Source organism: Equus caballus, chromosome 7 (assembly GCF_041296265.1).
Source record: "Equus caballus isolate H_3958 breed thoroughbred chromosome 7, TB-T2T, whole genome shotgun sequence".
Classification (NCBI taxonomy): Eukaryota; Metazoa; Chordata; class Mammalia; order Perissodactyla; family Equidae; genus Equus; species Equus caballus.
In genome coordinates, this window is record NC_091690.1 from 92,248,191 (window position 1) to 92,270,785 (window position 22,595).

Below are 22,595 nucleotides of genomic sequence, written 5' to 3' on the forward strand. Positions count from 1 at the left end.
TTAATTTTATAAAAGTCTCTTTTTAGCTACAGACCAGATTTCTACCTCCCTTCACTGAGGAGAAGAATTCTGAACCCTGGTGAGGTGAGAACAGCTTTCTCCTCTCTCTCTCCAGTGTCCAGGGCCAGCCAGAGATTGTACGCGATTCTTCCACGAACATGAAAGCCAGAGCAGAACTCAAAGCCAGGAGTTCTTTAGATGTTGAAAGCCACACAGCTTTGATGTGATTCTGTTACCTATGTCTATATCATCTTCCTCTTTCCAACAGAGTATAAAATATCACACCTTTCATGCTAAAAGTAACTTTCACATATGGATGCTGATTTTTCATAAACTTTAGTGATATTAGTCCTCACCTAAACGTACAGATCTCACTAGCAAATAAAGAGAAGTGATTCTATGATTCTAAAAATAGATGTAGGGAGATTCTGATGGCAATTTTTAAAAGATAGATGCATCCAGTGCCTGCAAGTTGATCACAGATTAAGGAATGGACCACGACTGAGTTGATTTAAGGTTTCCCAATAGGGTCTTATAACTGCTGGATGTATTTACCAATGATGTTCTTTGACATTCTGGGTGGATTGGAACCTCCACCTCAAATTTATTCACTCAAATCGGCAGGGTATGTTCATTTGCTGGCGTTTTAGTAGACTAGGGGATGGCTTTGTTGAGAAGGAAAGGGGGAAGATATTGCGAGTGTATTCATTCGTTAGTTCGTTTACTCATTAATTCAACAAATAGTCGTGGATGTGGAGAGAAATGTGATTGAGAATGGGATGCAATGGTGGCTTCACTTTTATCTGTGATACTTTATTTTGAAATTGTGAAGCAAATATGGGAAAACATTGAGTTATATAAGGCTTATTGTAGATACAATGGTGTTTGTTTTAAAGCCACGTATCCTGAATATAATATGCAACATTTGATTGGGAATGAAGAAGAGGAGAAAAAGAAATGTATTTTCATTCCCACAAATAATAAAAGCACTCCATTTTGCTTCAGTGTTCTTCAATGCACTTTTACCATTTTGTGCCCATAAATCCTAATGTTCCAGCCCCGCAGGGGCTGCAAGCCTTTGGGTATATGGTGCTTTGTTTCTCTGTGTTGTGTGTTTGGTGAGGGGTGGTGGTGGTACGTTTTGGAGCTAGAGTTGGAAGGCACAGACCTCTCAGAAGTGCCTCTCTTGAACCAGAAATAGAAGCTTCCTGCTTGAAATGCTGCCTAGCATCCTTACCATAAATAGCCTTAAGCCTCAAGCACGGCGTACAACTTATCCTAGAATTTTCCCTTGCCCCATCCTGAGCTCTAAGACATGGGCCGGTCCCTCTGCTAAATCTCATTTCTCTCATAGAGCAGCTGGGAAAGATAAAAATAATAGTACTTACCTTACAAGTTGTTCTAAAAAGAGGTGGATTTACCATGACACTAAAAAGGAGAAATTTTAAGGCTTCATTTGTACAGATTTTCTTCAAATTTAGTATCTAATTTTGTATTGTTTTTCTTAAAATAGGCCTCCCAAATTGACTACCTTCAGACTTTACAGAGATTAGGTCAGATATTGAGTAACTGTAAAGCTTTAGGAAAGTGCCTAATACAGAGGAGGGAGAGAGAGAAATGTTAAGAAATTGGCTCACACAATCGTGGAGGTTGGCAAATTCAAAATCTGTAGGGAAGGACAGCAGGCTGGAAACTCAGAGGAGTTGATGTTCCGATCCTAAGTCTGAAATCTGTAAGTCAGGCTGGTAGGCTGCAAGCTCAGGGAAAACTTCTGTATTACAATCTTGAGGCAGAATTCTTCTTTCCCCAGTGAACTTCAGTTTTGGCTCTTAAGGCCTTCAACTGATTGGATGAGGCCCACCAATTTATTGAGGATAATCTCCTTTACTTAAAGACAACTAATTATAAACATTAAGTCATAGCTACAGAATACTTTCCCAGCAACATTTGGACTAGTATTTGACTAAACAATTGGGCACCATATTCTAGCCAAGCAGATACATAAAATTAACCGTCATTCAGATTGAGTGCTCGACGAAACAAAGTACTCTGCAAGGTCCCAATTAATTTTTCTTCTTCTTCTTCTTTTTTTTTTTTTTGCGTATTATAGCCTCAGTTTCTAGAACAGTAGCCAGAACTTGAAAGGTTCTCAAAAAAAGTCTTTTGAGAAAATGAATATGTCAAGAAATGCAAGATTGAATGGATGAATGAATAAAAATGTAGCTGCTTGCAAACAGCTGATATATGGACCTTTCAAAATGGCTGGCAGAGTTAAGGCCAATGAGGTTGGCTGGATGGCATGTTGAATAATGACAAATAGAGTCTGGTGTGCGTCCTGTCTTCTTGTCCCGGTCCACGATCTCGGCTCTGAACACGTGGTTGTGAAGTAAAGTTTGAGGTCTGAGGGATGAGTGGTAACCATGATAATCTCTGTATAACATGTTACTAGCTCAGGGCAGAAATAGCCTAGGCGTATCCAACACTTATACCTTCTGAACTACTGTTCCCTGATTGGTGATAAAATGAAGCTGGACCTAACTTAAAGAACACAGCAAATATTTTCCCCAGAATCTAGACTTTCCATAACTCATGGCAGGATTCAGTCACAAATCCTTATCTTTATCTTTCTGACGTTTTTCTGTGTTCAAAAAAGTCAATCCAATTTTCACCTTTCTCTCACTCTTGCCTGTCTCTTAACTCAAAGGGTGTTCATTCTTCACAAGAGAGACAGAGTGGGAGGTGGCAGGCAAAAGAATTATGCCCTAAAACTTGATAAACACTTCTCTCTTCCGATGGGAAACCTGTAGGCTTGCATGTAGAGGGATAAGGAGAAACAGACTGAAGCAAATCTACTTTCCTTTCCTTGCATGATTCTACTGCAGCTCCTGTGCTGACACCAGGAGTTGGATTATGCTGTTTTCCTACGCTCTTAATAAATCAGGCTTCTCTGAGGTCAAAGATGAAAGTGGTGTTTACTTGCATCTCAGTTTCAGCATCTACTGAGTAGCTTCCTTCACAATGGTTCTTCCTGGGAACATGTGTGTCCTTATCAAAATGCCAATTACATTGGTTCCTTCAGCATTAACAGAGAAGATTTCTTGGCCCCATCTTGTAAGTGTGTTGTGTATCTGACCAGTAACTACACGGATCAGACACCGGCTCCCCCTAAGGCCTCAGGAGGGTGAAGTCTCACTAGCAACCGAAACAAAGGCCAAGTGTCCACACACACAAGGGCCGAGTCTCCCCTCTCCGTGGACTTTCCACTGTTTGCATGGGACATAGTTAAGGAAAATCAACTCAGATCTGAAGCCAAATCTGCCACTGGAGACAGACTCCCCACTCCTCTGTAAGTAGAACTGACAGGACTTGCGAGGTAGATGCATTTGGGGCTGTTTTTATTTATTTCTCCACTGTTTCTGAGAACTCTACTCTCCCTTCTCCTCCACACGCCTGCACACACAAAGGTGTGACTGCCAAAGCCATCTGATGGACGACCACAACTCCATGTTTGAGTAGTGATAAGGACTTGACCCAATCTGGGTCAACCAGATTTTCTCCACAGGAATTTGGAAACTTAATTCTCAGACACTAGTTTACTCTCCTGTGGTCACCAGAACTGTGAACCGATATAAAGCCAGGGCTGGGACAGCTGTTGCTTGAAAAATGAGCAAGAGGCCACCTACCGAGAGGGCATGATGCAGACAAAGATGGCACGCTACCTCAGAGGAAATAACTACAGTATGCGATGATTTTCTGGTTCCTGGTTCCAAGGCCCTAGAAGGTCATGGCTATACTTTCCGTGCATCTGTAAGGTGACACTTTTGTCCTTATAATGACTCTTCCTTTGTATATAAGTTAGTTATGTGGATTTCTACTACTTGTCACCAAAAAAGACTTGATTGATATATCTTATGGAATCTATACTAGCCAAAGTTAATGCCATTTATTGTGAAATCACAGATTTGGTACAAAAATCATTATCACATGCATACTATTTCTAGAAACTGCTAGGTGCCATCTAGGTACAAGATGGAAAAAAATACTTATTTTCAACTGTAGATGAACAATATTTATTGAGTGACTATGATGTACCAGAGTCTTTTAAATGCATTTTCAAAAAATTTCTCACAGAAACCATGCAGTATAAAGAACTTAGTTATTCTCTTTATTAGGAAAGTATTTATTGAATGCCTACTATTTTTCATGCTTTGTCCCAAAAGCTGGGAATAAAACATTGAACAAGAGAGATAAGTCCTCGACACTTGCGGATTTTGCATTCTAGTGGAACAGACACATATGAACAAAGAACTTCAAGTAATGCAGACACTGAGAGGAAAAGGCAGGATGGTGTGATGAAGCGTGAGCAGACTTAGGTATACACCACGTGTGGGGAGTAGGTGAGAAGCAATGTTGGAAAGGTTGCCGGGTGACAACTGAGGTGAGACCTGAATTATGACAAAGCCTCAGCACATGAGCAGCCTCCCAGCTAGAGAAAATAGGAAGTGCCAATGTCAGGAGGCAGAAACAGGCCTGGTATGTTCCAGCAATAGAATGCAGGCCCGAGTGGCTGAGGCACAAGAATCAGGAGAGCAGTGGGAGGTGAGGTCGGGGAGGGGCGGGCAGGGACCATAGCAGAGCCGCGCAGACAACTGTAAAGAATTTGGATCTAATTCTACGTGGAGTGGAAAACCATTAGAGAGTTTTAAGCAGAGGAACAATATGATCATTTATGTTCCTAAAAGATTCCGGCAGCTGTGTCGAGAATAGACTGAAGAGTTCAAGGGAAGGAGAGAAAGCAGTTAAGAAGATCTTGCAGGCGATGACGGATGATGGCAGCCTGGCAGGGGTAGTAGAAGCAGAGAGATAAAAAAGCACATGGATGTGATATATATTTTTGGTATCTGACAAGACTTGCTAATGGATTCCTGAGGGGGTAGTGAGAAAGAGGAACAAGAATGACTCCCAGTTACTGACCTGAGCAACATTGTTAAGTCTCATTATAAATCGAGGAAAACTGGAAGAGAGGTGAGGTTTGTGTGTTGGAGGGTGGTGGCGAAGAAACAAACGGAATCAAGGGTTCTGTTTGGGCATGCTACGTTTGATCTGCCTAGCAGACATCTAAGTGAGATGCCAGGTCAGCAGCTGGATATATGAGAAGGGAGCACGAGAAAGAGATTAAGACTGGAAAATCAATTTGAAAGGCATCTAGAAGGAAGGTAAGGAATATGCCAATAGATGAAGGACGTTTGAGTTGTTATCAGGAAGGTAAGGATACACCCAAATGACTCTTCGATACTTTCTCTCTTTCTGTGTGTGTATACGTGATATACAAAATAAGTATGATCATTCATCATCGAGAAGAATAACAAAGTGAATTAATCAGAAAAATAAGTGGGACTGATAAGTAATATTCAGTGCCCAGATGAGATTTGTAATCGTGAATTGCAAGTGAGAGCCCTCTGTCTGGGTGATTTTCTTCTGTGACGTACAATTGCTCCAATATAGGCCAAGAGTACACAGATTTGTTGGGTTTGAACAGAGTTTGGATTTTTTTCCAGTTGAGTTCTTTGGAGAGAGAATTAGGAAAAAGAGTTGATAATGTTTAAGAAGAAATAAAATAATAGAGCATGGAATCCAGTTTGGTTAACAAGGGTGTGATATATTGTTGTAGTAATCTACCCCAATTTGTCCAGGCCTCTCTGCATCCATGCCCTTTAGTCGTCTCTTCCACACTGATTATGGCCATTTGACTTGGTTTGGTTAATGGGACATTAGCAAATGTGATATAAACAGAGGCTTGGAAAGCATTTGAGCATTAGGGCTTGACCTCTTGGTGCTCTTGGGATCCTGCCATCACCACCATATGAATAAGCTTTGATTATCCTAAGAGGTGAATGAAAATCACATAACTCAGTCATTCTTGTCACACCTGCCAACAGTCAACGTATTGCTAGACATGCAAGTGAGGCCATCCAAGACCAGCCAAGACCCAGTCAACTGACCAATTGACTGAAAACTCATAAGCAAGCCCAGCTAAGATCATCTGAGCCCAGACTAGACCAGAATAACAGCCTAGCAGAATTGTGAGTTAATAAATGGCCTGTCACATAGCAATAGATGATAGACTAAAGATGAGTAACGAAAGGTGAGAAAGGGGAAAAGATTGTAGGTCTGAGCAAGAGGGAAGGCTTGATAAAGAGGAAGTATAGAAATATACTCCTTTGGAAGATGAAAAATTTCTGGAGATGGATGGTGGTGATGGGTGCACAATAATGTGAATGTACTTAATGACACTGAAGGGTACACTTAAAAATAGTTAAAATGGTAAATTTTGTGCTACATATTTTTTACCACAATTAAAAAATAAATTCATTAAAAAAATGGGTTGGAAGAGAGATTTTTATTATTATTTTTACATCAAAGAAATTGAGCTTCAATGTAGAGAATAAATTTGCCCAGTCACACAGATAGTAAATGAAGCAACTATGAATAGTAAGAAGACACATCTCGTCGGCTATCTGTGGCATAGTGGAAAGAACAGAGCATTCAAAAATTTTTTGAGTTGGTATAAATTTTAAAGACCATCTAGTCTAACTCCTCATTTTCTAAATGAAGTAACATATATTTGTGTCATTACACATCACTTAACTTTGATGAAGTATTTACTGGGCACCGTGCATGCACCTGGCATGTGATAGTGAGCACCCAGCTCGTGGGCCCTCCTGGAGCTTTCCCTTGTGATAACAGACCCCAAACCAAAAAGTCATAACAAACAACTTCATAATTACAAGTATGTTAAGCCCTAAGAAGGAAAAACGCCATGGAATTGTGAGTCTGTCATTGCAGGACTTCACTGTTTGGGGGCGGCAGGAATCAGAGAATGCTCCCCCAGGAGTGACTCTTAGGCTGAGGCTGGCAGGATTAGTAGGGGTTATTAAGGAGAAATCTCTCTGTGCCTCCATTTCCTCATCTGTAATATGAGGGAATTGGACCAAATTCTCTTCCAGCTCTCAAATGAATTATTCACTAAATTTAGAGATAGGGGATTTAAGTTTGACTGGAAAACAGATGTGACCATTATTCAGGGAGTTGCTGGTTTTTACATTCATGCAGTTGTTTATTATATAGTTCAGTAAGAAAAGGTACTTAAAACTGGTATGTGGGCACCCAATCCTTTTCCAATATGCTCGAGCCAGAGCCTCCGCCTTGGGCTGAGCTCTCAGGCGATTTTCATGGCATCTTTTAATAAAACTTAGGCATAAACTATACAATGGCTCCAGATTCCTCTTTCGATATACACAGAGGGACTAAGGGAGTTATTTCCTTTTCTATATACAATCATCTCTCTAATGGAAAATATGTTTCAAATTAGGCATCAATTCTGTGAATGAGAGCAGTGTGAGTGTTCTATGTTAACATTTAAAGACTATTAAAAATGAGAAATGTACGCTTTATGTATTTATGCTAAACTCTGGATTCATTCTCTTTGGAAATATTAGAATGTCAAGCCCCAGCTGAGTAAAACCATATTATTTTAACTTGCAGTTCATTTTAAGGAAAAAAGTAATGGGAACAGTTGCTTTAGACGCTGGTCTTGGGATGTGAGCACGGTGGTTCTGAAACTACTCTGGTATGGAAATTAAGAGCTCCTTGAACTAAGCTGGAACATTCTGCTTCCAAAGTGAGCCATGATTTTCTGAGACAAGCATTGGCTCTGATTTTAAAATTTATTCCATATATATTTCTTGATATTTGATACTTTCTACAGCTTGCCTTTAAAAAAAAAAAAAAAAGGAATGATTGAGGAACGAGCATGTGGAAAACTGAGAAATGGAAATTCATGCTTGCTTTAACTCCTTGCCCTGCTCCACTCCCAACCCTAGGACACCCATGCTTGTGACTTCATGGCAGACATATAACAGAGTCATATTTTCTGCTAAAAAATTATGTCTAGTGCATTTGACATAATTTAATATACAAATATTTCATGGCACTGCACACATATGCACAGAACACACTAAAATCCTGTCAAGACTTCCTGGTGTTGCCCCAAATGAAATAGGAGAGAACCAGCATTCTAGTACATAGAAGCCTTTTTCATTCTGTCTTCACAAACAAAAGTTAATCTAGGTATCTACTTTTTTGGGAGATAGCTGTTCTTATAATCAATTTTACAGGTAGTGGCATTAAGACACAAAAGATAACTGTCTTGCCTGTGCATATACACAAATATTCAGAGTAAGAATTAGAATTTAGGAAATGCTGAGACCACAGTTTTTCCCCAAGCAACCTTCAGTGTTAATTGCCTGTCATTCAAAGTTGGCCAGGAGTCAACTGGGTTCCTGTTATGAGAGATTGGTCATATGTTTGTGATGGCAAAAGGGAATAACAGACTTCTCAAAACCTGGCCTGTCTAATCCCTGTCCCCTCCAACCCCCCTGGAGGAAGCTGAGGAGTGGTCCAGGCAAAGGGAAAAGCCCGCTGGAGCTGGAGTAGAGTCCCCACCAGAGGCAACAGGGAATGTTAAGGGTTAAGGAGGGACTACAGCCAAAGCCCTTCCTGATTACGGAAGTCCTAAATGCCAGGGACAGAGTCTGGAAGGTTATAAAATGGGAGGGGGGAAAATATGATACCAAGTCAGGATATCAAACCGAGAGTTGTGCCTTGAATGATGAAAATAGAACAAATAAATTGGGAATATATAGGCCGGAGGTTGTTGGCTTAGCCTCCAAGCTTTTGCCTAGGACAACATTGATATTGGTGATATTCTTGTCAAGGTCAGTGCATCAGGGTGACAGCATCAGAAGATTAAGATATTCAGAGAACAACTGAATATAATCTCTACAGGCTCTTCCAAAAGAAGCTTTTTTTCTAGGTTTAGAAACACTGTTGAATCGATATTTGGAATAATAACAGTGACACCACTATATAAGTTCCCTGGCATTTGACATCTGCTAACCAGATCTCTTTATTAAACGATGCTGAAGCACACCTACTGATGACAACCAAGGAGGGCCTACAATGTCCCCAAACATCATAATGTCCAAAATCATTTCATCAAGGAGAAATTAAGTTATGTTTAGTGCGGTATTCATATATTTCACGATATGATGGTTCTTTGATAACATTTATGGTATAGATAATCTCTTAACAGATTATTTGTTTAACCAAAACATTCTATCATATACTAAATTGAGTTTATCAGGCTTTGGTTAAAACCATTTTAGTTTTACAAACTACTGAATGATTGTTTAATTCACCAACAGGTAATTATTGGATACTGAATATAGTCCAGGTGCTGGATAGGGACTGAAATTTAAAGACAAATAGATGCAGGATCTAGACTCACGTAATTTGCCCTTTAGTGGCAGAAAGAAGTGAGCCACCAATATAACATAGACTGAAAGGGCCTGTGTCAGAGGTGGACACAGGACACTTTAGATGTCTGTCGAAGGGTGGGGGGTGTTGAGTTTATCCACTGTGGGGAGCTAGTCAAGGGAAGGATGAACTGAGCCGTTTGCCCTGAAATGATTAAGCAAAAATGCAGGCACTTGAGGAAGGATATTTTGAGCAGAAAGAACAGTATGTGTACACTCCAGTAAACATGGCACATCAGTAACTCTTGGTCTGTGGAGTGTGCAGGGTGCAGGGAAGAAGAGATGAGGCTAGGAGGTAAGCTAGGACAAATTAAAGGGATCTTACATTCCAAGATGATGTGGGGTTTTTTGGTGTATGCATGAAAAAGGAAAAAATGTTGCTCACCATGTTGATTTCATTGAAAATTCACATTTTATTAGTCAGGAGATATATATATTTTATTATTACTATTATCTGGTTCTTCCCACCCTAGGTTATGATTGGCAATTTCAAGATTTCATCTTAGAAGGAAAGCATAATAGGGGACATGAAGAGAGAGCACGGCCTTTGGAATCAGACGAAGCCGAGTTTGAATTTCATTTCCTTTACCTCTTGGCTCTGTAACCTTGAGAAAACCACTAAGTTGTTCAAGGTTGCCGTACAGAGCTGTTACAAGTTGGAAATAAAATAGAACACAGAAAGATTTTACCCCAGGGTTTGCAACGTGTATTAATTGTTAATGATGCATTTTTCACAGGTGTGTCCTTTATCTTCAAATACTACACTTGTTATTAGAAATAATGGGGTGAATAATAAATGATTTGCAGGAGAGAAGTTATAAACTTGGCCCTAGGTATATGATTTCAGATAATTATGGACTAAGGACCAGAGACAAATAAACTTCCCTCCCCTTAGGGACTATACATATCCACACCTCCACCTCCAGCACCCCCACTGTTCAATGCCTCATGCTGGTCTGAACATCTAAAATCTCTCCCACGTGGTGCCTCCTTGTTGGCTGCCCTCTCGGAATAGCACTGTATTTGCTAGGCTTGTTCAAGCCCCATCAAAACTAATGCCCCATTACTTTTTCTTGGTAAACTCAATGTTAAAGAGACTTGAGAATGTGCAATACTTTCTGGCTAGATATCTGCATTTTGACAGGAGGAATATATCAGTTAGATCTGGTTATGTTTCAAGCAATGAAAGCCAACCCTGGCAGATTTTTTTTTTTTTTGGTAAGAGCTTTATTGGAATATAATTCATATAGCAATTAATTTACCCATGTAAATTGCTTGATTTAACAGTTTTTAGCATATTCACAGATTTGTGCAACCACCACCACAATCAATTCTAGAATCTGGCTTACTTTTTCAAAAAGAAGACTGCATTAGAAGGATATTGGGAATGCCAAGAAATGGTGGAACTACAGAACTAGCCAAGATCCAAGACAGCTCTATTGGGTGAGGAGATGGGCTCATAGCTGGAAGAGTCGGGTTGGGCACCACTGATGCAATGACCATCTCAAATGGGCTTCTTGGGTTCCTGCTCACTTTCCTAAAGTCCGGTGTCCCGGGAGAAGCTGTCTGGGTGGCTTGGCTACCCATCTGACTGTACTCAGCCTTCAAGAGTAGGAAGTGGACAAGTAGACTTCCCTTCCCACCTACACTACACACAACGTGACAGGCAACTGTTCCACAAAAGACGAGGGGACTATCAGGGCAAGAGACTTGGTACTGACACCCAAATGACAAACGCCGACTTACTTAGCTTGTTGGATATTAATCGAACACGAAAAACATAAAGTAGTGGTGAAATTTCAAGGTAAGAGGGATATTTGGCATGTTCTTTTTCGGGTGGAGAGGATTTTAGAGACATCTCATTATACTTGGAACATTGATTACTTGGAGGTCAAGTAAGACCAACTCTCTTGAGGATCTGGTTCTCCCACAGAATCACAAATGGGCATCACAGCCTTCGGCCAGTGTGAAATCCCCTTCTCTCTTTTACTTTCCTGGTGGGCCCTGCTGAAATGGTTACCTCTGTGGCAAAACCCCAGGAAAACTGCGACATGGTTTGTAAATCTATTTACCATTAGAGGAGAAGAGAGGAGGCAGTAATCCAAAAGATGCCTTCTTGTCACCAGGGATTTTCAACCCTCTTTCACGGTTCCTGCAAAATAAATTTTCAATTGGGTAGAAGTGAGCATGAAATACTTCTACAGCCCCTTTGATTCTGTGATTTCTCAACTTTTCAGTGAATTGTTACATGTAGAGAGAAAACTCCACAAGGAGTCACTAGATATCTATGAGAACTTTGCAGAACTTCAAAAAAAAAAAAAAAAAAAACCCTTAGTTTAAAGTGCACTAGCACTATAACATGAAATAAATTTTTCCATGATGGTCAAATGAACCTCTAAAGAGCCAAACCTCAATTTCTATAATTAGAATGTAGGAAATATTTGGGGTGAAACTGGTTTTATTTTCCTCCAAATGAGTGGCCAAGAGGCTCCTGGACTTTTGACCCTTTCTTTCCACACCCTTCTTCTGGTATCTGTGAGGATATCCCACATTCCCTTAGAAATGTGGTCACAAATAAACCTAGAAGCCCAAAGCAAAGTTCCAACCAGAGCCTCAAGATGAATCAGCAGTTGTTTATTTTCATCCTATGAATTTATTTATTCTCAGGTTGTTCCAAAAGAGAGTTGAGATAGCTTAATAAAACTTCAGGCGTAATAGTAAGAGGATGCAAATGGTAAGAACGAGGCAAACAGAAACATGTCTTTATGTTAAAACTAATTACGTATGTATTTTAATGCATAAATATTAGTTACCTTCCACTGCTTCAAGCAGTCCCACTAGAGGCCTGAGTGAAACCAGCAAGAATAATCTTTCGCTACTCAAGAACATTGATTCTGAGAGACCATGGGTTTCATGCCTGTCTTGGTGTAGCCTGTGAGGTGGCGGAAGTGTGACCTGCCCAAAGTAGATGGTCTGCTGATATTTTCACGCTGCCAACTGCAGAACTTCATCAAGGTGAGCTCTTTTTCTGGCCACATGCTGAGTCCTGAGCCCTTTATCAGACTCAGCCATCCTCTGTCCCACCCTATTGGGGCCCTCTTTCCTAACAGACTAGCTGAACATCGTCAAAACTATACCTGATAATATCTTCTTCGGTTCTCCTAATGTTCTGTCTTCCCTCCCTACGGATAGGTCCACTTCAACACTTCAGAACTCAGCAAGGCGAGGATTGTGCTTTAAGGAGGAAAGCTGGCATTATACTGGTCTTCCAGCTGCTAGTCCAATGTTCATCTACACAGTGCCTACTTCAGTGGAGGGACAGTAGCTGTCATCGTGGAACACTAAAAGCCTTATTTTTGGGCAAACAGAACTATATGGTGCTCCTCATGATCATTCATACACACATCAATTATTAAGAACCTTTAACCTGTAAGATGCTATGTGGGGCACTGGAGGCGTAAAGATTAACAGAAATTTGAATGCTGGCTTTGCAGGGCTCACAGATTAACGGTGGAAGCAGAGAAATAAACATGGCTTACAGCAATGGGATGAGCACAACAACTGAGGTACACATGAGAGCACAGAGGAAAATCCTTAAGCCTACCTAAGATGATTGAGGAAGAGTTTTCAGAGGAGATACATGATGTCTGTGTTTTGAAACAAGAGTCAGAGTTTGGCTAAGTGGAGGGGCTTTCTACACAGAGGGAAGAGTTGAGGGTAAGGCAGAAAGTCATTGAAGCCAATCACTTATTTGGCAAACTAAATATCTGGGTGGTGGTGTAACAGTTAAGAGCTGGAGCTGAGCCTCCTGAGGGAAGTAAATAAATTTGGCACTAATGTTTATTAACTGTGGATGATGGGAACTGTGGATGACGAGATTGTTTAATCTCCGTGCCTCAGTTTGTCCATCTGTAAAATGGGAAGAACTTACTTACTGCATAGGTTCGCCGGCACGTCCAGGACATCATAAAGACTCCATTTGTGTTAGCTGTCGTGGTCTCATTACGGCTCAGCACAGGAGGGGCAAGGGCCAGGCTGGGACTTGAGACTCCAGCTGTCAGCAGGGACCAGGCAATAAAAGCTCTGAAAGCCTGAAAAGCTTGGCCATGCACCCTGAGGGGGTAGCCCTATGCATCTTCAAGTAGAGAGTTATGTGGTCAACCATTTCCCCATTTATAAGAAAGTGGCTTACGGAAAGTCAGACCAGAATCCAGACCATGCGTGGACTCTGAGAATGCATAGGACGTGCTTACCTGGACAACCTTTAGCTAGATTTAATCTTTTCAATGCTGTAAACAGATGTCCTCAGTTGAAGCATGTCTTATCTGCTCTACCAATCAGATTGGAGAGAAAGACAGGGTCCAAGAACTCTCGTCCAGATGAGTGGGTATGCGAGATGGGGGATGTGACCCCGGTGGCAGATCACCCTTTAACTGCTGAGCTAATAAAATGTATGCTTTGAAGGTGTTTTCAGGTGCCTGCAAAATGCACACCTGAGAAGTTGTCAGAGCCCGGAGTACCTTTCCCTGGCTTCTAATAAAACATTCTCCCATTAATATCTTATTAATAATTCCTTAACCACTACTAGCTAATTATTAATGGATTTATTAAAGATGTTAAAAGAAAAAGAACTGGCAATCTATAATTTTGGGAGTTTAAATTTTCAGTTATGCATGTGGTACATTAAATATTGTGTGTAATATAAAATATTTTATAAAAGTGGGGTCACATTGTACATTCTATATTTAACATCCTTTCTTTTCTCTTAACACTGCACCGTGAGCACTTTCTCACGTCACTGAATAGTCTTCTCTATCTTCGGTTTTAACGGCAACATAGTTTTTTATAGTCCAGCTGTGATGTAATTTCTTTAACTCAGGCATCTGTGTGGATTCTAAAGTTTTACTGTTACAAAATAATATAAAAACAAACAGTCTCCTAGCTATATCTCTGCCCAGGTCTGTGATTTATTTTCTTCAGGATTACTCACAGGGAGCAGTTCTGAAGCCTTAAAAGGGCCAGGTTTCATGGCGACCATCGGCCAGGACGGGTCTCGCTGAGTCTTCCTGAGCCCCAAGGGGCCTCGAGCGCACTTCTGCAGGCCTTCGCCCCAGCTGCGTGACAGCAGCCGGCTCGCTCTCGCCAGGGCGGGAAGAGAGCAGTTTCCCTCACAGATCAACTTGTTCTGTGTGAATGAGATGCCAGCCCACTCCCTGCTGTTTGGGGCCTGGGTGCAGGGACCACAGGAAGGCGGTTTCGAAGGATTCCACTTCGAGCACTATCTGGTTGGCACTGGAGCCAGGCCTCATCACTCCTGAATTTCCACTTTAAACCAACAACTGCTTTTCCACTTGCAATTCTGTAGCCAGAGACTGAGAACAAAAGGAAAGCTTTAATCCTTAATGAAGGTTTATGATGCTAAAATGTTTTTGAGTATTCCTTAATATCATTATGCTTTCAACGGAAACTCATTTTGCTTCCCTTCAGTAGAAAGTAAAGAATTAGAGAAATATTTCCTTTCCAAACTAAATGCCAATACTTGGATATCTGAGGGGAAAAAACAAGTGATTAGGGTGATCCAGAGCTTTTTTCTACTAAAATCTTTATACTTTCCGTTGAGGAAAACATATTTAATTATAATCTACATGTAAATAGGTTATAATACATTATTATAAATATGTATATGTATTTATTCATAAAACACTCGAAACTGTTGACAATAAAAAAACATGGTGGGTTTTTTGTTGTTATATAAAACAATGCTTGTCACTCTCAAAGAAAGAATAAGGAACAAGATAAAGTTACCTGCAATTCGTCTGCCCAGAGATAACCATTGTTAACATTTTCCTTGTTAAATATATTCAAATAAAATAAAAATATAGTCAAATTAATCACTATTTAATATCTACTTTTCACTTCACAATAAATCAAGGTATCTTTCAAGGAATTATGTATTCTCTTATTTCATTTTTAAAAGATAGACAATATCTCATTGTACTGATTTCTTTATTTGATCCGCTGTGTTACATCTAGCTGCATTTTTTTAAAAAAACCTATTATAAACATTGCTGCTAGGAGCAACTTGTAGCTGTACTTTGTCTCAATCTCTAATTATTTCTTGAAAAAACTGTCTCCAGGAAGATTATACCAATTTACTCACTCACCAGCCATTATGAACACACCCTTGTCAGCACTGGCTATGATTAAAAACGAATAAACAAAGTCCTTACTAAATAGCATACCTTTGCTATTTTAATTTGCATTTCTTTGATTCTTAATGAGCACACACAGTTTTATTCTTTGGGGTCATTATTTTCAATCACTCTCAATTAAAAGGAATAGTTGTTTATCAATTTACTTCCCTGAATGCCATTTCCCTGAACATTCTGATAAGCCACAGCTAGAGAGAACACTGCACGTTCAAACATTAATTATAGGTGGGAGAAGGAGAGAAGGTAATCATATAATTATTAATATACATAATGTAATATTTAATAATTATATACTGTTAATGGCTTATCTCTCTTAAAACGGAAGCATCCGAACGTTAAAATGCTTCCAAGGTTATCGTCAGGAAATTGGGCTTGGAGCTGAATCCTGATGCTTCCAGTCTGTTGGGCTGCACCTCCTTGCAGGAGAGCGATGGGATTCACTGACACGCTCCGCCCGGGAACGATGGGGATAACGTTTGAAACCCAGGGGTAGGTTTTCTAGCTCCGGGAAGCAGTCGATTGCGCAGAGAACAATAGTTCGGAAACTCAGCCCTCGGAGGACCGCCTGAACAGGCGCCGCATCAAGTTCAGGGCCGCTCCGCGTCTCAGCTGTTCATTAACGCCACAGAGCAGGAGAGAGGGAGGTTGCCATGGCGACACTGCCGCACGTGCCGCGCCGAGGAGGGCGGGGCGGCGTGGCCGTCCGCAGAGTTACAGGAGGGCGTGGCGGCCGCCTCGCCTCTGCCTTGGAGGGTCCCCCTGCGCGGGCGTGTGGCCGCGCTCAGGCTGCGCTGGGAGGCGGAGGCTACCTGGCGGCGCGGGCCGGGCGCAGGCGGCCCCGCGGGAGGACGACGAGCCGGCGGCACAGAGCAGCCCTCTCCCGGCAACCGCGATGCTGGTAGCCATTTTAGCCCGGCTCCCATCCCTGGGCCCCTTCCAGGGCGGCCCCGACGGGCCCGGATCAGCCCGTGACCCGCGGGGGCTCCGGGCGCGCTCGCAGCCCCCCCTCAGCCCCGCGCGCCCTCGGCGTCTCCATCCCCGCGCAGCCTCGCGCCGGGCGGGGGTGCCTCTCTGGTCGTTTGTTAGGTGTCGGGAGGGGATCTGGAAATTGAATTCCCAGCAGCCTGGGATACTATTACACGTCTCTCTGGCTGCCGGTGCGCGAGGGAAAGGAGACGCAGATGTGATAGGAAAGTGAAGGCTGCAGTCTTGGCGCGCTTGGCAAGGGCCTTTTATTTCAGACATCATTTGCATTTTGCTGCAGTGATTTCGGAGGAGGCAAAGCAGACGCAGACTTGCCTTCAATTAAGACTGATAATTCACACGTTCTTAAGGACGCGAAGCAGACGCTAATTTGTGGTGTTTGCAAAGAAAAGAGGAAATACTCAGGCAGCACATGTCTTTTTCACTCTGCTGCTGTGGAGAGATGCAAAGCAGGGCCTGGGCGGTAGTCTGCGGTTATTAAATTCTGTCGCAGTGCCTGCGTTAGGCATTGCATTTTCCACCTGATGGATAGGGTATCACTAAATCGTGGCATTTTGTTGGTTTGCATTGCGTTTTTGTGTCTGCCTCATGGCATATAGTTTAGTCCAAGGCTGGTCTGATGATTCGACAACTGGAAGTAGTGACTTCTGTAATTATAGTAGTGTAATCGAGTGTTAAATCCATTTGGGGGCAGGAGCTTCGGTGGAAAAGATTATTAAGGACAGTGATGATGTGGGTTGGAGGAATGAAAACGATGACAAAGCAAAACCATTTCTACTGCCTTCAAACTAGGAGCAGAGCTCATTTATAATTCTTGTAGTTGCAGAATCTAAGGGCTAAAATAAGATTCATTGAGATCATCCTGCTGGGCACTGTCTTTTTGCAAATGGAGAAATAAAGATTTGAAGAGGTCAAGAATTAAATTCCCAAATTCACGGAGGCATAGGAATATAGACCCGCATTTCTAGTTTGACTCTCCTGTGTCGAAAAAGCACAAATTACGCGTTTTCAAACTTTTGATGTCAGTCTCCTTCATAGGCTTAACAAATTATTCAAGACCCGAGAGCTTTTGCTTTTGTGAGTATGTCTATCAATATTTATCTCACTAGAATGTAAAACTAAGAATAAAAATACTGATCCATTTAAAAATAGAAATTAAAAGTTTCCATGTTCACACAAATAACACTTTTTGTGAAAAAAAAAAGTGAGAAGGGCATAGTTTTATATTTTTTGAAAAATACTATCTAGCTTACAGTTGTAGGCTCGTATCTGCTTCTGCATTCAATCTGTTGACATAGATGAAGAAAATTTAACCTCTCACCTGAAAAGGGAGGACTTGGTAGAACACCTAAGAGTCTTAGGAACTCTCAGGAAGTGGTGTCCTGGTAAATATTTTGATAACCAGTTCACAAGGGAGGGAAGAAAAGCCCAATTTGTAGCATTCAACAGTAACCCTGGTGTAAATATTCTCAACATGGCTGATGCTCCAGAGCTGGGAAGAAACACACAGCAGCACAGCATCATGTAAGACTTCTACCATATAAATACAATGGCTATAGACAACCTCAAAAGCCTAGACATAGTGAAATGTAGTGAAGTATCTAGGAAATGATGGGTTTTGAGTATATATTACCTTTATTTTAGTATAATCTGTTTAATTGTAAGTTTTTATAATTTAACTTTTGGTAATGGTTATATTTAATGACTGGCTCATAAAATTTTTAAAAATTTGACTGTTAATGCTTTTGAGAAGATAAAAGCTGCTGTAGTACACTGCAGCTCCCAGGGGTCCTCAGACCATACTTTGAGAATGACGGTATCAAATTAATTTGACAAAAATTTATTAAGCACTTATTTTGTGTCGAGGTATAGATTGAAATCCAGAACTAAAATGAATAATGTCAAGGTTAGGGAAAAATAATTAGCAAATGCATTAATTAGGATAATTTTAAACCTATTATTAACTCAAGTAATTTAAGTATCTGACTTCTTTAATATTTCTCCCCCCCGTCCCACAAATGATAGTGTGTTTGAATTTCCTCTAGGAGAGGTAGACGTTGCTATTTTCTATGTTGTGGTAGGGCTGTGGGCTAAGTCAGCATTTTCATCTGACAGCTGTGATCTGGATATAAGATTTCTCTAACGGTGAGATATTATCCTCTTTAGCAACAGAAGTGTGTAAACACCATGATTTACGAATTGGACTTTCTCTGCTCCAGACAGCAGATCTGTTTGGTCTTGGTATAGCCACAGAGTTTCCAGATTAAAGGAGCCATACTCAGGGTGAATGCATGAAATATGCACTGGCATTGTGGAAAATTAGTCGTTCAATGATTATTTATTGATCATCTGCTCTGTGCTAGAAGCCAGTGAGCTTACCTTGCTAAGTAGCCACTCAGTGCTTAAGGCCAACATTGATCCCGCGTACTTCCCTGAGCGTTGGCATCCGTGTGAGGTCAGTATTGCTCTGAGCACCATTAGCACCAAGTGTAGGAGGCACGGGGCCCCTTTCATTCTATTCCCCAGCTGTTCAGCTGTGTTACCTGTGAACAGACACGTGAACATATTCTTTAGTGACAGCTTGAGTCACATCTGTTTTGGTGGCTGCCTCGCAGCATTTCAAATGATTTAGTAATAAAGTATTTTTGTTGTTGGTTTGTTTTAAGTGTCATGTGTAAAGGAAAAGTAATTAAGTTACAAGAGAGATTTGGCAAGGGCCTCTCCAAAGGGCCTTGTTCTCTAAAGACTTGTGCCCTGTGCCTCTGCCAAGTGCTGGAATCGCCAGAATATGCTTGCACTTCAGATGCTGCAGTCTCTGCTAGGATGGGGCCTGCTTGGTGGAGCCGGGTCTCATTCATCAAGGCACAGCTCTGCAAGATCTGTGACCTAGTTGTCAGCTATGGGAAAATGTCAGCTGTGGTCAGAAAGTTAAAACCCTCAATTTAGCATGCGAGGCTCATTTCTTTCACATCTTTCCTCCTCATCTGGGGTTTTAGTAAAAAGAGAGCTGGGGATGAGGCAGAAGAAATGAAAACTGCTTCTCGTGATTTCCACGGCCTTGGTTCCGCACATGTTGCCCTAATGGGTATGGATGGAAGCTCCAGGGCTGCTTCTCAGCTGTATGAATAACTAAATGTGTGCCCCTGGGTGAGTCTGTGAGAAGCAGGACTAAATACTCTCTCAGGTTCCTGTAGTTCTAAAATCATTTCTTATCAAATAGCAGATGCTATGAAAGTTCACAAAGGCTGGAAGTCTGTTGATGTGAAAGCCAGATATTGGTGTGACCAGACCACTTCAAAATCTTCACCTCAGAGGCAAGTTGGTGGAGTGACTGAATGAAGAGCATGAGCTTTGAAATTGGACAGAGCTGAATTTGAATCTCTCCTCAGCAGCCTACTAGACCTGTGACCCGAGGTACATAACTTCAAGTCGCTAAGACTCAGCTTCTTCATCTTTAAAATGGTAATCCATTTACACAATCAGATACTCATTGAGCATCTGGTACGTGCCAGTCACTCTCTAAGGCACAGCAGGTATCAATGATTAAGATAGATGTAGACCTCTTCTCACGGCTAACAATCTGATGGATGGAGATAAGCGGTAATTAAAAATATAGAATAGAATGCAAGCTGGTGATAAAGCTGGGCAAGTGGCAGCTTCTTAAATGTTAATTGCAATGTAGAATCTAAAATCTTATCAATGAACTTTTCATACACTGTAGGGGCACCAGCCTACCTGCCTTATCTTAACTATGTGTCCTCCTGGCCCTTTCTGGGCAGGATGCCAACCATCCCGTTCTGAGGGAACATCACGTTCTGAGGGAACACAGAGCCCTTCAATGTGAGCTGCTGATCCTTGCAATTCTGGCCATACAAGGACAGTCTCTCTTGGCAAGCACACGGTCTTTGTTCCCCTGCATATATAAGCAACCCCTCCCAGTTCATGGTAGCAGGTGCAGGTGCACGCCTCTGTCCGGTCACTCCTGGACATTCCCCATAAGTAAGATTCAATAAACCTTTATGTCTCGTATGCCATCTCCAGGTGTTTTCTTTGGTCTCTCTGCAACTTATACCACACAGCTCATGCAACTGGGCGTGAGGCCAGGCATACTCTGTTGCAATAAAAGCCATCAGTCTATCTTGCACTTTTAATGGATCTTTTATTCATTCATGATTTTGTAATATTATGCAATGGTCGTTTGGAAAATATTGGTTCACTAAGTTATGTACATCTTCTAAATATTGGCATATTTCTTTTAAACAATATAAAATATCACATTTGCTAATATTACCACTGTTCTCATCAGAAAAGTCTTAAGTTTTGGAAATCTTTCAAGCTCTTGGTGGCACATACAAATTTTCCAAAACTCTAATTTTTCCTGGAAAACTCAAATTTTATGACTGGCAACAAATATTGTCAATTGTTTTCCTTGAAGTGATAGACTCATTTTGTTTATTTTTAAGAAAATGTCTGCCAAATGCCCAGATTTCTCAGTTCCTTTGAATAGAAATGCTGTTCCATGAAGAAAAATTAGCGAATTCTGTTCTCAATTCAATCCTCCTAGCGCCTTTCTTCCAGATGGCCAGCATACTTCGATGTGCGGCTAAAATGCTTTATGTGTTCTTCCCATTTCATCACATAGAAGATTGAAAAGGTGTACACGCAAGCGTCAAGGTTTAATAAAATCAATAGGTTTTACTGCTTCATCAGGGATATTCTGAAGCAACTTTTTGGTTTTTGTTTCTGCATCCTGTGACTTCATGGCGCTGAAGAATACAATGACCTCTAGGACAGTGGGTACCAATGCCTTGATTCATGCCAAGGCACCAAGGATGATGTCTACCGTTGCTTTTACACGTTAGTTGCAGATGTCAACACAGTGAAAAAGGCCAATAACATCTTAGTATTATTATGAAAATGTTGTTGTCCTTATGGGCCCCCTAAATGGGTCTCAAAGGCCCCCACAGGGCTACAGAGCACACTTGTAGAACCACTGCTGTAAGGGAGAGAAATAAAGAGGGAGGGCTGGAGAGTGACTGGGAGGGGCAGGCAGCAACCTGAGCCCCGGAGTCAGGAAGAGCCTCTGTGAGATGGAGAGATGTAAACTGACACCTGAAGGATGAGAAGGAAGTCGCCAAACAAAGACTTGCAGGGGAAAGCGTTCAGATGGAGGAAACAGTCTGTGTAGGAAGCTCTGAGATGGGAATTCAAGGAATAGAAGGAAAGTCACATGGCTGGGACAGGGTGAGCGAAGGAAGATTGCAACAAGGATCAAGATAAGCTTGGTCAGTAAAAACAAATATAATACCTAAATCCCAGAATTGGTATTTAAATAATATAATGCTTATAAAGTGTTTAGCTCAATGTGTTTCCCTAGGTAATTAGGCGCTAATCAAGCACCGAATAAATGGTTCGCTGTGTTCCTTATGTTTGTGGTGAAACTGATGTTCTCTATAGACTTTTATGAGTCGTCTTTTCTTACATAAAAATTCCAATAACTTGTTTATTGCTTCTATTTCTGCAGCAGCATAGAAACTTCCAGCCAGCCTCTCTGGGAAAATTATTTATGCCAAAGAAAATGCCAAAGATCCCAATAGCTATACACTACAAAGAATAAAAATACTCTCCTTCAATCTTACCCTGTGTATTGCTGCCTTATCCTAGTAATGAAAACGCATCCTTGAAAAACGATTCCACTTCTCTATGTTAGAAATATAAAGAGAGATCTTTCCTTACCTTCTCAATCAGTTTTATAGGCATACTTTTCCCTTCACTTCTTTTTCCTACCTACAGACAAAGGTTCTGTTGAGAAAGCTCTCCTTGCTTATCTCACGTTTAGAACCTTTATGAAACCAGTGGGCTCAGTAAGAGATCTCATTAGTAATACAAACACTCCTCATTTTTTTGGTTGCTGTTAAGGCTCTGAGACAGTCTCTCATTTCTATCAGCAGTACATGCCATTTCTCAACAGTTATTTTTCATCTTCAGGGTATCAAAAGAGAAAATTGTATAGGGAGAAAAA

General features: G+C 41.2%; 1 long non-coding RNA gene across 3 annotated transcripts in view; it reads left to right on the plus strand.

Moving 5' to 3' along the window:
* Positions 1-16,299: 16,299 nt before the first annotated feature.
* Positions 16,300-22,595, plus strand: part of LOC102147755 (uncharacterized) — a 92,449-nt gene continuing 86,153 nt past the window's right edge. For 2 of the 3 annotated variants that reach the window (XR_011440714.1, XR_001381186.3), the window contains exons 1-2: positions 16,300-16,487; positions 19,794-19,987. This is a non-coding gene — a long non-coding RNA (uncharacterized lncRNA). The remainder of the gene's footprint in view (positions 16,488-19,793; positions 19,988-22,595) is intronic. The other variant, XR_002809378.2, reaches the window with a different exon arrangement.